Below are 16975 nucleotides of genomic sequence, written 5' to 3'. Positions count from 1 at the left end.
ATTGCTTTTCGAGAATCTAATGATATCTGTGGTATTTTACGGAGAGGTATCACCAACAAAATCTCACTTTACGCTGATGGTATATTGCTTTTTATCTCTAATGTTGAGACTTCATTACCCTGTGTACTTTCTTTACTCTCCCGTTTTAGCCAGTTTTCAGGATATACATTTGTAAATTGAACCTACATAAGAGTGAATTATTTCCTTTAAATAATTTGATATCAATTAACTCTAATCTTCCTTTTAAAATTGTAAGGAATCAATTTACTTATTTGGATGTAATAATCACTAAGAATTCCTTTATACTTTATTGTCTCCAAACAATTGATACTAGAACGTACAATCATCACAGCGATATTTGATTCTGCGCTTTGCATTCCCTGGAGTACAAATCAATAGTAAATATTAAATATATAAATTATAAATCATAAATAGAAAATAGAAAAGGGAAAGTAAGGTAGTGCAAAAAAACCAAGAGGCAGGTCCGGATATTTGGAGGGTATGGCCCAGATCCGGGTCAAACACCTGTTTGAAGAAAACTTTCTTACTTTATTGAACAATGTATAGAAGATATTATTAAATTGGACACCTCTTTCAATATCGTTGATTGGATGAATTAATTCTATTAAAATTAATATTCTACCTAAATTTATATATCTTTTTCAGGGTCTACCCGTTTTTATTCCTAAATCTTTTTTTGACTCTCTTGAATCTATTTTATCCTCCGATATATGGAAAAATAAACGTCCTCATTTAAATAAAGTTCGTTTTCAAAAACCTAAAAAGTCTGGAGGTTTAGCCTTACCTAATTTTAGGTTTTATTACTGGGCAGTTAATATATGATATCTTACATTTTGGCTATATTATATTAATTGTGTAGACTGTCTGGTATGGGTTTCTTTAGAAGCTAATCCTGTTAATATATTTTCTATTATTTCTCTTCTTGGAGCCTCACTTCCTTTACAATACTCCAAGTGAGGCCTCATCAGTGTCTTATAAAGCACCAACATTACATCCTTGTTTTTATATTCAATGCATCTGGCCTCTTTTCCCCCCTTAGTGTAGGATTCATGGAAATGGATGAAGGGCCTGTCCCCATGTGCATCAGTAAACTCTCACTCTGGAAAGGGCCACATTGCGGCCTACAAATCTGGAGCCTCTCGCGACGGATGTCCCAGCCATGAGCAACACCAAGACAAACTCTTCAATCCTCTTCAACCTGTGAGTGAATTCATAATTACCTTCCACTTATTCTTGTCAGAGGCAGGTGGAAAAGTCCGGCAGCTGAAAAAGTCAGGGTGCCAGAGCCCAAGTTGAGCGTCGGACCATTTCAGCTCGTTCCTCCGCTCTGTGGATTGACTGTCTGTGTGGACATCAGTTCATAATGCTCTTTGCTTGTGCTTATTGCTTGCATGATTTTGTTTTTTTCCCACTCTGCACATTGGGTGTTTGACAGTCTTCCTTTTTCAGTAGGTTCTTTCTGTTATTTTTTGTTTTGTGGCTGCCTGTTAGGAGATGAATCTCAAGGCCCCATAATGTATAAATACTTTGATAATAAATGTACTCTGAACTTTGCAGCTGTTGCATCACTTCTCTTCACCTCCTCTGCTTCATGGGCCTTAAAGAGCCTTCATGCCTGGTCATGATACAGATTTACATTTAGGGAGCAAAATCTGTTACCTTCAGATGAGATGTTCTCTACTCACTCCTGTGTAATCTCTCTCATAGAGTCGTAGAGCATCTAGTCTGTACCAAACTGTTATTCTGCTCAGTCCCATCAAGCTGAACCTGGACTATATCTTTCCATAACCCTCCCATCCATGTACCTTCCAATTTTCTCTTCAATGCTGTAATCAAACCCCTCTCCATTACTTCTGCTGGCAGGATGCTTTACACTTGCATCACATTCTGAATGAAGAATGAAGAAGTTCCCCCTTAGGTTCCCTGGGTGGCAGGGTGGAGTTATGTCTCTACCAATGGAGGTGTGAGGTGCTCCTTCCCTCTGCTACCCTGCAGGTCACCTGCTTAGCCTCCTCGATCAGGGTCACGAGAAGCCATGGGAGCAGGTGGTGGATGGTTGTATGAGCAGCTGGTGCACATCACAAGTCCTGGTTATGCCACCACTGATGCCAGGCAGACAATCTCTGAAGAGTATTGACAATGGCTGGCGTCATCCATCAACCCTGAAGAAGACAATGGCAAACCACTTCTGTAAAGAAATTTGCCAAGAACAATCACGATCAAAGACCTTGATCGGCCACGTAATACAATTCTGCACATAATGATGAGATGCGTCTTAATCCATGATCTCTAGTTGTAGTCTCACCCAACTTCAGTCGAAAAAAATCTGTCTGCATTTACCCTTGCTATACCCCCAATAATTTTGTGTACCTCTATCAAATCTCTCCTCATTCTCCTATGCTCCAGGGAACAAAGTCCTATAACTCAGGTCATTCCACTTCGTATGAGATTAGCATTTTTAAAAGCTCTGCAGCCTGTGTCCTGATGCATCCCCCCACCCCCCAACTCACCCATTTCCCTGTACTCACCGACCAGTATCAACCACCAGGTTCAAGAACAGCTTCTTCCCTTCGGTTCCCGAAACAATTGGGCACAACCCTAAGCACTGCAGTCTAACAACATTCAGCACATTTCAATCATTTTGCGCATTGTAAAAATAGTGCTTAATTTAACTTTTATAATGAATGTTTCTTATTCAAGATTCAAGATTGTCATTTAGAGTACTATGCAAAAGTCTCAGGCATATATATACAGCTAGACTGGCTAGACTGGCACAGGACTGTATTTGTCAACGTGGAGCAGAGAGTGAGTTTGTAAATCTGGTGGGAGCAAAGGATGTTGGGAAAGCTGGGGATGGCAGAGAAGGAGTGATGGGGCGAGGGTTGGTGGCAGTGTAGACACATTCAGCCCTGAGACACCAGGCAAGATCATTCGATTCCAAATAATTGGTTTATTGATCATTACAGAATGTATCTTTGGTGCTTCCCTCTCCCTCTTCTCTCCCTGCCCCCTTCCCGCTCTCAGTCCACAATAGAGACCCATATCAGAATCAGGTTTATCATCACTCACATATGTCATGAAATCTGCTTTATTTTTGCAGCAGCAGTACTGTGCAATACATAAAATTACTACAGTACCGTGCAAAAGTCTTAGGCACCCTAGCTATATACTGTATACGTGTCTAAGACTTTTGCATAGAACTGCGTATTTTACATTTTTTTTAGATTATGAGGACACGCAGTCCTCTTTTATTGTCATTTAGTAATGTACGCATTAAGAAATGATACAATGATTTATAGGGATTTGCTGTAGTGCGTTGGTCAGGGAGTGACCAGCAACAAAATACAGCATCATTTATCAATTATACAGAATAAAGAATCATGTAAAATACAAAGTCAGAGATTAAAGTGTGGTTATGGAATGAAATGAGTACAAATACATAATTGCCAGCACGAGTTTACAATGTAAACAGCATTATAAAATGTGGCTTCAAGTGTTTATAGTGCAGCTCCGTGCAGTGACTGAGGTAATAGATAGCGGGAGATGGCAGGGGTTTGATCAGTTCACTGCTAGGGGGAAGAATTCAAGATGTTGAATTCAACTAGATGTTCGTCTATTGCCTTCTGTTCGACGCACTTCGGATCCCTGCACTCTCCTTATTCTGCCTTCCTAGTTATCCCTGGGAACCATACCTTCAGCTAGCTCAACATTAAGCAAAAGTCAAAGTAAATTTATTATCAAAGGACATTTATGTTACCATATACTTTATACTTTATTGTCGCCAAACAATTGATACTAGAGCGTACAATCACCAAAGCGATATTTGATCTGCGCTTCCCGCTCCCTGGATTACAAAACGATAGTAAATATTAAAAATTTAAATTATAAATTATAAATAGAAAATAGAAAAATGGAAAGTAAGGTCGTGCAAAAAAAAACTGAGATGCAGGTCCAGATATTTGGAGGGTACGGCCCAGATCCGGGTCAGGATCCGTTCAGCAGTCTTATCATAGTTCGAAAGAAGCTGTTCCCAAATCTGGCCGTACGAGTCTTCAAGCTCCTGAGCATTCTCCAGGAGGGAAGAGGGACGAAAAGTCTGTTGGCTGGGTGGGTCGTGTCCTTGATTATCCTGGCAGCACTGCTCCGACAGCGTGCAGTGTAAAGTGAGTCCAAGGACGGAAGATTGGTTTGTGTGATGTGCTGCGCCGTGTTCACGATCTTCTGTAGCTTCTTCCAGTCTTGGACAGGACAACTTCCATACCAGGTTGTGATGCACCTTAAAAGAATGCTTTCTACGGTGCATCTATAAAAATTAGTGAGGGTTTTAGGGGACAGGCCAAATTTCTTTAGTTTTCTCAGTAAGTAAAGGTGCTGGTGGGCCTTCTTGGCAGTGGACTCTGCTTGGTTCGAACCCAGTCAGGTCATTTGTGATATTGACCCCGAGGAACTTAAAGCTTTTGACCTGTTCCACTTGCACACCACTGATGTAAATTGGGTCATGCGGTCCGCTACCCCTTCTGAATTCAACAACCGATTCCTTTGTCTTGTTGGCGTTGAGGGATAGGTTATTGTCTTCGCACCATGCCACCAGGTTCTTAATTTCCTCTCTGTACTCAAACTCATCATTATCCGAGATACGGCCTACAATGTACCACTTTGGGATTCATTTTCTCACAGGCATTTACAGGAAAATTAAAGAAATACAATAGAATCTACAAAAAACTAACATCCATAAGCAAAAATAGACTGACAACCGATGTGCAATCGAAGACATACTCTGCAAATAAAAATTAATTCTGAGAACATGAGTTGTGAAGAGTCCGTGAGTGTGAGTCTTCAAGCCATAGAATCACAAGCAGAAGAAAATTCTGCAGATGGTGGAAATCCAAAGCCACACACACACACACACACACACGCACGCACACACACACACACAATGCTGGAAGAGCTCAGCAGGTCAGGCAGCATCTATGGAAAAGGGAAAACAGTCAGGATTTCATGCCGAGACGCTTCATCAGTTGAAGAATCACAAACAAGAGAAAATCTGCGAATGGTGAAATGTTGAAATGTTCAGGGCTCCTATAGAAGCGTCTCGGTCTGAAATGTCGACTGTTTATTCCTTTCCAGAGATGCTGCCCGACCTGCTGGGATTCTCCAGCTTTTTGTGTGTGCTGCCTTGTAACTTGTAGAATTAGCTTAGAGTCAAAGTCAAAGTAAATTTTATTAACAAAGAACAGGATAAGACATTTAGCACATGGGGCTGCTAAACAAGATAAGAGCCCATGGAACTGCAGGAGAGTTACATACGTGGATAGAGCGTTGGCTGATTGGCAGGAAACAGAGATTGGGAATAAGGGGATCCCATTCTGGTTGACTGCCGGTTACCAGTGGTGTTCCACAGGGGTCCGTGTTGGGGCCGCTTCTTTTTACGTTGTACGTCAATGATTCGGATTATGGAACAGATGGCTTTGTGGCTAAGTTTGCTGATGATACAAACATAGATGGAGGGGTCGGTAGTGCTGAGGAGACAGAGAGTCTGCAGAGAGACTTGGATAGATTGGGAGAATGGGCAAAGAAGTGGCAAATGAAATACAATGTTGGAAAGTGTATGGTTATGCACTTTGGTGGAAGAAATAAACAGGCAGACTATTAGTTAAATGGGGAGAGAATTCAAAGTTCTGAGATGCAACGGGACTTGGGAGTCCTCATGCAGGATACCCTTAAGGTTAACCTCCAGGTTGAGTCGGTGGTGAAGAAGACAAATGCAATGTTGGCATTCATTTCTAGAGGAATAGAGTATAGGAGCAGGGATGTGATGTTGGGGCTCTGTAAGGCATTGGTAAGACCTCACTTGGAGTACTGTGTGCAGTTTTGGGCTCTTTATTTAAGAAAGGAGGTGCCGACATTGGAGAGAGTTCAGAGAAGATTCACTAGAATGATTCTGGGAATGAGAGGGTTGACATATGAAGAAAGTTTGACCGCTCTTGAACTGTACTCCTTGGAGTTTAGAAGAACGAGGGGGGACCTCATAGAAACATTTCGAATGTTGAAAGGCATGAACAGAGTGATGTGGTAAAGTTGTTTCCCATGGTGAGGGAGTCGAGTACAAGAGGGCATGACTTAAGGATTGAAGGGCACCCGTTCAGAACGGAGATGCAAAGCCATTTTTTTAGCCAGAAGGTGGTGAATCTATGGAATTCGTTGCCACGGGCGGCAGTGGAGGCCAAGTCATTGGGTGTATTTAAGGCAGAGATTGATAGGTATCTGAGTAACCAGAGCATCAAAGGTTATGGTGAGAAGGCGGGGGAGTGGGACTAAATGGGAGAATGGATCAGCTCATGATAAAATGGCGGAGAAGATGGGCCAAATGGCCGACTTCTGCTACTTTGTCTTATGGTCTAACATACAAGTCTCCATATACAATCCACCAATTCACTTTCCTGTGGGCATACTCAACAAATCTATAAAATAGTAACTATAACAGGATCAATGAAAGATCAACCAGAGTGCAGAAGACAACAAACTGTGCAAATGCAAATATAATTAAATAGCAAGATATAATGAGAACATGAGATAATGAGCCCTTAAAGTGAGATTATTGGTTGTAGGAACATCTCAATGGATGGGCAAGTGAGTGTAGTTAACCCCTTTTGTTCAAGAGCCTGATGTTTGAGGGGTAGTAACTGTTCTTGAACCTGATGGTGCGAGTCCTGAGTCTCCTGCACCATCTACCTGATTGTAGCAGTGAAAAAAGAGCATGACATGGGTGCTGGGGTTCTCTGATGGCGGATGCTGCTCTCTACGACAGCATATCATGTAAGTGTGCTCAGTGGTCGGCAGGGCCTTATCTGTGACATATAGAGCCGAATTCACTACATTTTGTAGGATTTTCTGTTCAAAGGCTTTGGTGTTTCCATACCAGGCTGTAATGCAACCAATCAATACACTCTCCACGACACAGCTATAGAGGTTTGTCAAAGTTTTAGATGTCATGCCAAATCTCGCAAACTCCTACGCAATACTTTCTTCGTAATTTCACTGACGTGTTGGGTCCAGGACAGATCCTCGGAAATAGTATCACCCAGGAATTTAAAGTTGCTAAACTCCCCCGACACTAATCCTCCAGTGAGGACAGGCTCATGGGCCTCTGGTTTCCTTTTCCTGAAGTCCACAATCATTTCCTTGGTATTACCGACATTAAGTGAGGGGTTGTTGTTATTACACCACTCACCACTCAATGAATCATCACCACCTCTCATATGGCCCACAACAGCGGTATCATCAGCAAATCTGAATATGGTACTGGAGCTGCACTTAGCCACACAGTTATAGGTTTGATTGAAAAGTGATTCCAGGATTGAAAGGCTTGCCATATGCAGAGCGTTTGATGGCTCTGGGCCTGTATTCACTAGAATTCAGAAGAATGAGGGGTGACCTCATTGAAATCTATCGAATGGAGAAAGGTCTTGATAGAGTGGATGTGGAGAGGATGTTTCCTATGGTGGGAGAGTCTAGGACACAGCCTCAGAATAGAGGGGCGTCATTTTAGAACAGAGATGAGGAGGAAGTTCTTTAGCCAAAGAGTGGTGAATCTGTGGAATTCGTTGCCACAGGCATCTGTGGAGGCCAAGTCATTGGGTATATTTAAGACACAGGTTGATAGATTCTTAATTGGTCAGGGCATGAAGGGATATGGACGCTGATAGGAAAGATGGATAAGCCATGATGAAATGGCAGAGCAGACTTGATAGGCCAAATGGCCTAATTCTGCTCCTACATCTTATGGTCTTTTGGTTGTGGAGAATGAAGTTACTCAGGCTGGTAATTAAAATTACCTCCCAGAACCTCCTTTCCTCTCCACTGTTTGTCCTGCTTAAAAGCACTCTGTAAACCCAATTTCTTTGACCAGACTTTAGTCCCCTAATATCCGTTTGTGACACAGCCTCGGTAAGTGCAAAAGCACTGATGGGAAATACTTGGGCGTGTTCTTTTGCCATGTTAAAGTCACTTTGTGAAGAAAAGCTGACATTATCACCACTTCACTAGGAAGGCCACCCCGACAAAAGCCTGGGCAATTGCTTTAGTGCTCCTCTGGAGCCTGTCACTGTTCAGTATCAACCTTTCTCCTCAGGAGAACTGTCATTGATTGATTAAGTATCTTTGCCTCCTATCACCATAGCAACACAGTAAGCACCGAAACTCATCTACTCCTCAGCAATGAATCAGGAGGGGGAAAATATATTCGATTAATTATCCACCTCATCTTTTGTAATTTATAAACACCCACATTTTGGTACTGTACAAGCCTCCATATTCTAAGTTCTCTTGTTGTGTCCCTAAGGCATAGCTGGACATTGTATCGGACAACTGCAGTGTCGGAAAATCTATGTTTCTACAGTAACGGTGATGTGACGTTTATGACTCCCCGGAGTTACTTACAGCCGACTAAGTGTTTCTTCTGTCACTGTTGTAATGTGAGGAACACAGTAAACAATGTGCACACAGCAAGCTCACACACTCCGGAGTGTGGTAAAGGCCAATTAATCTGCTTAAAAATAGGCGATAAGATACAGGAGCACCACTGAACCATTCAGCCTATTGAATCTGCTACGCCATCCAATCAGGGCTGTTTTTGTCTTGTGAACCCATTCTTCCATCTTCTCCCCTTAACCCTTAACCTGTTTATCAACCTGAGTCTACTGATCTTTGCCTTAAAGATACCCACAGCAGTCTGTGGCAATGAATTCCACAGACCCAGAATGCTCTGTCTGATGAAATTCCTCCTCATCCGTGTTCTAAAGGGACAACCCTTTTTTCTGAGGCTGTACACCCATTGTTGATTTAAAAGCATTCGTTAGTCTTGTGAGACCATGGATCTGCGCTTGGAAAGTCTTCACTCTCCAGGGTGCAGGCCTGGGCAGGATTGTACGGAAGACCAGCAGTTGCCCATGCTGCATGTACCCCCTTTCCACGACACCGATGTTGTCCAAGGGAAGGGCATTAGGACCCATACAGCTTGGCACCAGTGTCGTCGCAGAGCAATGTGTGGTTAAGTGCCTTGCTCAAGGACACAACACGTTGCCTCGTCTGGGGCTTGAACTCACGACCTTCAGGTCACTAGTCCAATGCCTTAACCACTTGGCCACGTGCCTACATATTGCTAATTTAAGCTGCACAATTGGGATAAATCCTCTGATCCTTTATATGAAGCAGAAAAGATAGACTAAGCCTTGGTTGAACCTTTAATCTAAAGGATGGCTCCTTTCAACTCCATTTGGAGAACTACCCGAGATTTTTGTCTTAATACTTTGGAAACATGTATGTACAGTACTGTACAAAAGACTTGGGTACTTTTTATACTTTATACTTTATTGTCGCCAAACAACTGGTACTAGAACGTACAATCATCACAGCGATATTTGATTCTGCGCTTCCCGCTTCCTGGATTACAAATCAATAGTAAATATTAAAAATTTAAATTATAAATCATAAATAGAAAATAGAAAAATGGAAGATAAGGTAGTGCAAAAAATCTGAGAAGCAGGTCCGGATATTTGGAGGGTACGGCCCAGATCCGGGTCAGGATCCGTTCAGCAGTCTTATCACAGTTGGAAAGAAGCTGTTCCCAAATCTGGCCGTACGAGTCTTCAAGCTCCCGAGCCTTCTCCCGGAGGGAAGAGGGACGAAAAATGTGTTGGCTGGGTGGGTCGTGTCGTTGATTACCCTGGCAGCACTGCTCCGACAGCGTGCGGTGTAAAGTGAATCCAAGGACGGAAGATTGGTTTGTGTGATGTGCTGGGCCGTGTTCGCGATCTTCTGCAGCTTCTTCCAGTCTTGGACAGGACAACTTCCATACCAGGTTGTGATGCACCCTAGAAGAATGCTTTCTACGGTGCATCTATAAAAATTAGTGAGGGTTTTAGGGGACAGGCCAAATTTCTTTAGTTTTCTCAGGAAGTAAAGGTGCTGGTGGGCCTCCTTGGCAGTGAACTCTGCTTGGTTCGAATCCAGTCAGGTCATTTGTGATATTGACCCCGAGGAACTTAAAGCTTTTGACCTGTTCCACTTGCACACCACCGATGTAAATTGGGTCATGCGGTCCGCTACCCCTTCTGAAGTCAACAACCAATTCCTTGAGGGATAGGTTATTGTCTTTGCACCATGCCACCAGTATGTGCATATACAGTATATCGCTGACGTGCCTAAAACTTCTGCACAGCACTGTACTGATTTTATGTATTGCACTGTAGTGCTGCCACAAGAAAAAGCAAATGTCATGACACATGTGAGTGATGATAAACTTGATTCTGATATGGGTCTCTATTGTGGATTGACCCAACAGTACTGTGCAAAAGTCTTAGGCACATATACATATATAGCTAGGGTGCTTAAGATTTTTGCACAGAACTGTATTTGCCAGGGTGGGGCAGAGGGTGAATTTGTAAATCTGTTCATACAGATCAGTTCATTACACAGGGCATTGAGGTCGTACAAGGTACAACAGTAACAACACAGAAAAAATTCGAACAGTTCCAGAGAAAGTGCAGAGCAGGTAGACCTGAAGCAGAGCCTGTAAATCTGGCGGCGGTAAAGGATGTTGGTGATGGCGCGAGTGGAGCGCCATGGGAAGGGTGTTGGACCGGTGGCAGAGAAGGAGTGTCTGAGATGGGGAGATTGTGTGGGTGCAGACACACCCAAACCTGAGACACCAGGCAAGGTCGTTTGATTCCAAACAATTGGTTTATTGATCATTACAGAATTTCTCTTTGGTGTTTCCTGCTCTCTCCCCTCTCCCTTCCCCTTTTCCCAACTATGATTTCCGCCTCCCTGACCCCTCCCCACTCTCAATCCACAATAGAGACCCATATCAGAATCAGGTTTATCATCACTCACATATGTCATGAAATTAGTTTTATTACAGCAGCAGTACATAAAATCACTACAGTACTGTGCAAACATCTTAGGCACCCCAGCTATATTTATGTGCCTAAGGTTTTGGCACAATGCTTAGGTGATTGGATCCAAAATTTCCATCCATCAGTTCTATTGCAACTGGCATCAATCATGTTTTCCCTGCTATTGATAATGATGCACAAATGATGAACTGTTTTTTATTAGCAGATATAGGTTGTCTCGACAGAGATTGGGGGACAACTTCTTCGAGCACCTCCACAGATGCAGGTGAACTTGGCGGGCATCTATTTTAATTCCAATTTCCATTCCAAATCTAACAAGTCAGTCCACCCCCACCTACAAAAAATCGTACAAGAAATAGTGGACACAGCCCAGTCCATCACATGTAAAGTCCTCCCCACCCTTGAGGACTTCACCTGGGATGGACTTGCAGGAAAGCAGCATCCATCATCAGGGACACCCACCCACCCAGGACGTGCTCTCTTCTCACTGCTTCCATCAGGAAGAAGATACAAAAGCCTCAGGACTCACACCACCAGGCTCAAGAACAATTACTACCCCTCAACCATCAGGCTCTCGAACCAAAGGGGATAACTTCACTCAACTTCACTTGCCCCATCATTGAAATGTTCCCACAACCTATGGACTCAATTTCAAGAACTCTTCATCTCATGTCCTCAATATTTATTGTTTATTTATTTATTATTATTGTTTCTTTCTTTCTGTATTTGTGCAGTTTGTTGTCTTCTGATGGAACGGTCTAGTTGGATAGACATTCATTGATTCTGTTATGAAAATTATTTTATATATTTATTGAGTATGCCTGCAAGAAAATGAATCTCAGGGTTGTATATGGTGACGTACAAGGGGTGATTGATAAGTTTGTGGCCTAGGGTAGAATGAGATGAGTTATACAGCTCTCGTTACATGCACATGCAGTTCAACTTTTTGAGTGATTATGCAGAAAGTTTGAAGTTAATAACTTATCAGTTAATAACTCATCAGGGGTGATTGATAAGTTTGTGGCCTAAGGTAGAAGGAGATGAGTTATTAACTTCAAACTTTCTGTATAACCACTCAAAGAGTTGAACTGCATGTGCATGTAACAAGAGCTGTATAACTATCTTAACTGTTACTCTCTCTTTTGCAGACTTTGAGAATTTGCAGAGATATTTTGGAAATGTCAATTTTAGCTGATGAGGAAACACTTTGAGTCTAAGACATTTTATTTGAATGCAATGGCACGGCATTGACGTGTGTGTGGAAAGCAATTTTCTCAATGAATCTAATGTTGGCAAGATCCCTTTGTATTCCAGACAGAAGAGATTCTACAGATGCTGGAAATCTTGAGCAAAACACACAAAATGCTGGAAGAACTCAGCAAGTCAGGCAGCATCTATGGAGGGGAATGAACAGTTGATGCTTCGGGCCAAGATCTTTCATCAGGACTTAAGGCGAAAATGATGATTATTCATTTCCCACCATAGATGCTGACTGACCTGCTGAGTTCCTCCAGCATTTTTCTGTGTTGTTTCCATTGTATTCTTCTTTAATGTTCTGTTCAAAGAGGAAGCAACGCCACTTGTTTGTTATTTTTAACAATTGCTTGGTAGAAGAATGGCTTAACAAGTAGATTCTTTCTGGAAAGTAATTAGTTGATTATTTGCTACATGCTGTGTCATAAGACATCATCATTATGTACCGTGTCATATGACATCATCATTATGTGCCATGTTGTATGGCATGGGCAATCATGATCTTTCCATGACCATGATTGTTCTTGGCAAATTCTTCTACAGAAGTGGTTTGCCATTGTCTGCTTCTGTGCAGTGCCTTTAAAAAACAGGTGACCACAGCCATTATCAATACTCTTCAGAGATTGTCTGCCTGGCGTCAGAGGTTGCATAACCAAGACTTGTGATATGCACCAGCTACACATGCGACCATTCACCACCTTTACGTGACCCTGATCGGGGGCTAAGCAGGTGCTACACCTTACCCAAGGGTGACCTGCAGGCTAGCGGAGGGAAGGAGCACCTTACACCTCCTTTGGTGGAGACGTACCTCCAATCCACCACCCAAAGTTAGTTGATACCCTATTTAAAATTGAATCAGGTTGAAATTTGGCTCCCGTACATCTATAGGTGATAACAAGAATGGGGTTGAGGAATCGAGAACTAAAGGGCACATGTTTAAGAAGAGAAGGGAGAGGTTTGGTAGGAATATGAGGGGCACCATCTTCACCCAGTGAGTCACCAATGTATGGAATTTAGGGGACCAAGTGCAGTGTAATCAGAATCTAGTTTAATATCACCAACATACGTCGTTAAATTTGTTGTCTTTGAGGCAACAGTACAATGCAATACATAACAATAGAAAAATTATGAATTACTGTAAGTCTACTGTATACAGTAAGTACTCAAGCATTTTATATATAATGCTTGAATTAAATCAGTATTTTTTAATTAAAAATAAAAAAAATGTAGTGAGGTAGTTTTCATGGGTCCAATGTCCATTCAGGAATCAGATAGCAGAGAGGAAGATGCTGTTCCTGAATCATTGAGTGTACACCTTTAGTCTTTTGTATCTCCTTCCTGAAGGTAGCAATGAGAAGAGAGCATGCCTGTGCATTGGAGATTCTTAATGATGGATAAGACTTGTAGGGATGGTAATCTTGATTGGCATGTTCCAGTTTGGCTTCTCTGCTCTGTGTCTCGATGATTCAATACTCATGACATTAGTCACAGAAAGACATGACAACATTCCATCAATGAGAATGAAGCACCACTTAATGATTTAATTACATTTAAAATTGATTGCATAAACCAATTCTGCTAATATTAACCTCTAATCTCTAATCTCTCATTTGAACAACTTTCTACAGGGGCACCATGAAGAGCATCCTGTCTAGCTGCATCATAGTGTGATACGGAAGCTGCAAGGCATCGGACCCACGATGTTACAGAGGATAGGAAAAATCACTAAGAGGATCACTGGGGTCTCCTCCCCCCCCCCCCCGCCCATTTGTGACATTTTCCAGGAGTATTGTACACGAGGGGATCAAAACATTGTTGAGAATCCCCATCACCCATCCAACAATCTCTTTGACCTACTACCATCAGGAAGGAGCTACAGATGCATCAGGACTAAGACAGCCAGACTGGGTAACAGCTTCTTCACCCAGGCTCTGAGGTTAATGAATACCCTGCCACCACCAAGGCCTCATCACTAGAATTTTTAGGCATCCATTAGTCTCATGAGACCATGGATTTGCGCCTTGGACAGTTTCCAGGGTGCAGGCCTGGGTAAGGTTGTATGGAGGACCAGCAGTTGCCCATGCTGCAAGTCTCCCCTCTCCACGCCACCGATGTTGTCCAGGGGAAGGGCATTCGGACCCATACAGCTCGGCACCGGTGTCGTCACAGAGCAATGTGTGGTTAAGTGCCTTGCTCAAGGACACAACACGCCGCCTCAGCCAAGGCTCGAACTAGCGACCTTCAGATCACTAGACGAACACCTTAACCACTTGGCCACTGTTTACTGTTTACCTGTGTGGTGCACTACATGCAATTTGGATCTTATTTTACTTTATTAACTTATTTATTTATAATATTTTGTTTAATGTGCTGCATGTGAGGTAGGTTTTGTGGATGCTCTACGGTTCAGAGGAATGTTGTTTCGTTTGGTTGTATACGTACACAGTCAGATGGCAATACAGTTGAACTTGAATGTAATGATGCTACTGTTTGTTTTGGGGACTGCATTTGGTAATTTTGTCATTCCCATTAGGATTAGCCTTGAATGACAGAATATTTACTCTCCTGTAAACAACTGGGATTAATTTTATGTACGTAGTTCAGTCATAATCATCTTCTGTTTACTTTATTTCCTGGAATATTTTCATTCTAACACATGAATCTAGCAGATAAAAATGTTTAGGGACCTATTCTTACTCCCTACTTCAAAGTAAATTTTATTATCAAAGTACACGTATGTCACCATATACAACCCCGAGATTCATTTTCCCGTGGGCATACTCAACAAATCTGGAGAATGATAACCATACCAGAATCGATGAAGGACTGCCCAGCTTGGGCAATCAACCAGAGAGCAGAAGACAACAGACCGTGCAAATACAAAAAGAAGAAACAATAATAATAAATAAATAAGCAATAAATATTGAGAACATGAGGTGAAGAGTTCATGAAAGAGAGTCCATAGATTGTGGGAATATTTCAATGGTGAAGTTGAGTGAAGTTATCTCCTCTGGTTCAAGACCCTGATGGTGGAGGCCTGTGACAGCATTTCATGTCGATGTGCTCAATGGTTGGGAAGGCTTTACCCGTGATGGACTGGGCTGTATCTCTAAATAAAATAAAGTAAACAAATAAATTGTAAGGTCATCAAGAAAAGGCGGAGATGGCTCAGAACTAGTGAGTTGATCAGGTAGACAGCTGGCGCTCCCATGATGGGCCGAATGGACACGAGATGAAGCATCTTCCAATGGTTCAGTTTAATTGTAGGCCATATCCCGGGTAATGATGAGTTTGAGTACAGAGAAGAAATTAAGAACCTGGTGGCATGGTGCGAAGACAATAACCTATCCCTCAACGTCAGCAAGACGAAGGAATTGGTTGTTGACTTCAGAAGGAGTAGCGGACCGCACAACCCAATTTACATTAGTGGTGCGCAAGTGGAACAGGTCAAAAGCTTTAAGTTCCTCGGGGTCAATATCACAAATGACCTGACTTGGTCCAACCAAACACAGTCCACTGCAAAGAAGGCCCACAAGCACCTTTACTTCCTGAGAAAACTAAAGAAATTTGGCCTGTCCCCTAAAACCCTCACTAATTTTTATAGATGCACCATAGAAAGCATTCTTCTAGGGTGCATCACAACCTGGTATGGAAGTTGTCCTGTCCAAGACTGGAAGAAGCTACAGAAGATCGTGAACACGGCGCAGCACATCACACAAACCAATCTTCCGTCCGTGGACTCACTTTACACCGCACGCTGTCGGAGCAGTGCTGCCAGGATAATCAACGACACGACCCACCCAGCCAACACACTTTTCGTCCCTCTTCCCTCCGGGAGAAGGTTCAGGAGCTTGAAGACTCGTACGGCCAGATTTGGGAACAGCTTCTTTCCAACTGTGATAAGACTGCTGAACGGATCCTGACCCGGATCTGGGCCGTACCCTCCAAATATCCGGACCTGCCTCTCGGTTTTTTTGCACTACCTTACTTTCCATTTTCTATTTTCTATTTATGGTTTATATTTTAAATTTTTAATATTTACTATCGATTTGTAATCTAGGGAGCGGGAAGCGCAGAATCAAATATCGCTGTGATGATTGTACGTTCTAGTATCAATTGTTTGGTGACAATAAAGTAAGGTAAAGTAAAGTAATATCAGATAATGTATGCAGTACACAACCTGAGATTCTTACTCTTTGCAGAGACATCCACAAAACAGGAAACACCAAAGAATGAATGGTAGAGTCTTTGAAAGTGAGTTCATTAGTTATGGGAACATTACAATGATGGGACAAGTGAAGTTGAATGAAGTTACCCCCTTTGGTTCAAGAGCCAGATGGTTGCGGGGTAGTAAATGTTCCTGAACCTAGTGGTGCGCGTGCTGGGGCTCCTATGCCTTCTTCTTGATGGCAGCAGCGAGAAGAGAGCATGTCCTGGATGGGTGAGAGTCCCTGATGATGGATGCTGCTTTCCTACAACAGCGTTAATGTGCTTCATCCTTTTCTAATATGAGACGCCCAGACATTTTGGAGTCAACCTATAAATTTAAATATGAATTCAAAAATACAGTGGGGGGATTAAAGAGCTGTTTGTTACCTCCGCCCACAGATGCTGGCTGATCTGCTGGGCTCCCGCACCATTTTGTGTGTGTTACAGGGGGAGGATTGCAAGGAGGAAGAAAAAGTTTCCAATTCCACACACCCTATTTGTCTCCTCAGATTTCCAAGTCACCCCATGTACAACAAATCCTTGTTAAATTAGACCCACTCAAAAATTACCACCTA

This window comes from Mobula birostris, chromosome 29 (genome assembly GCF_030028105.1).
Source record: "Mobula birostris isolate sMobBir1 chromosome 29, sMobBir1.hap1, whole genome shotgun sequence".
Lineage (NCBI taxonomy): Eukaryota > Metazoa > Chordata > Chondrichthyes > Myliobatiformes > Myliobatidae > Mobula > Mobula birostris.
Note: the sequence above shows the minus strand (reverse complement) of the source record.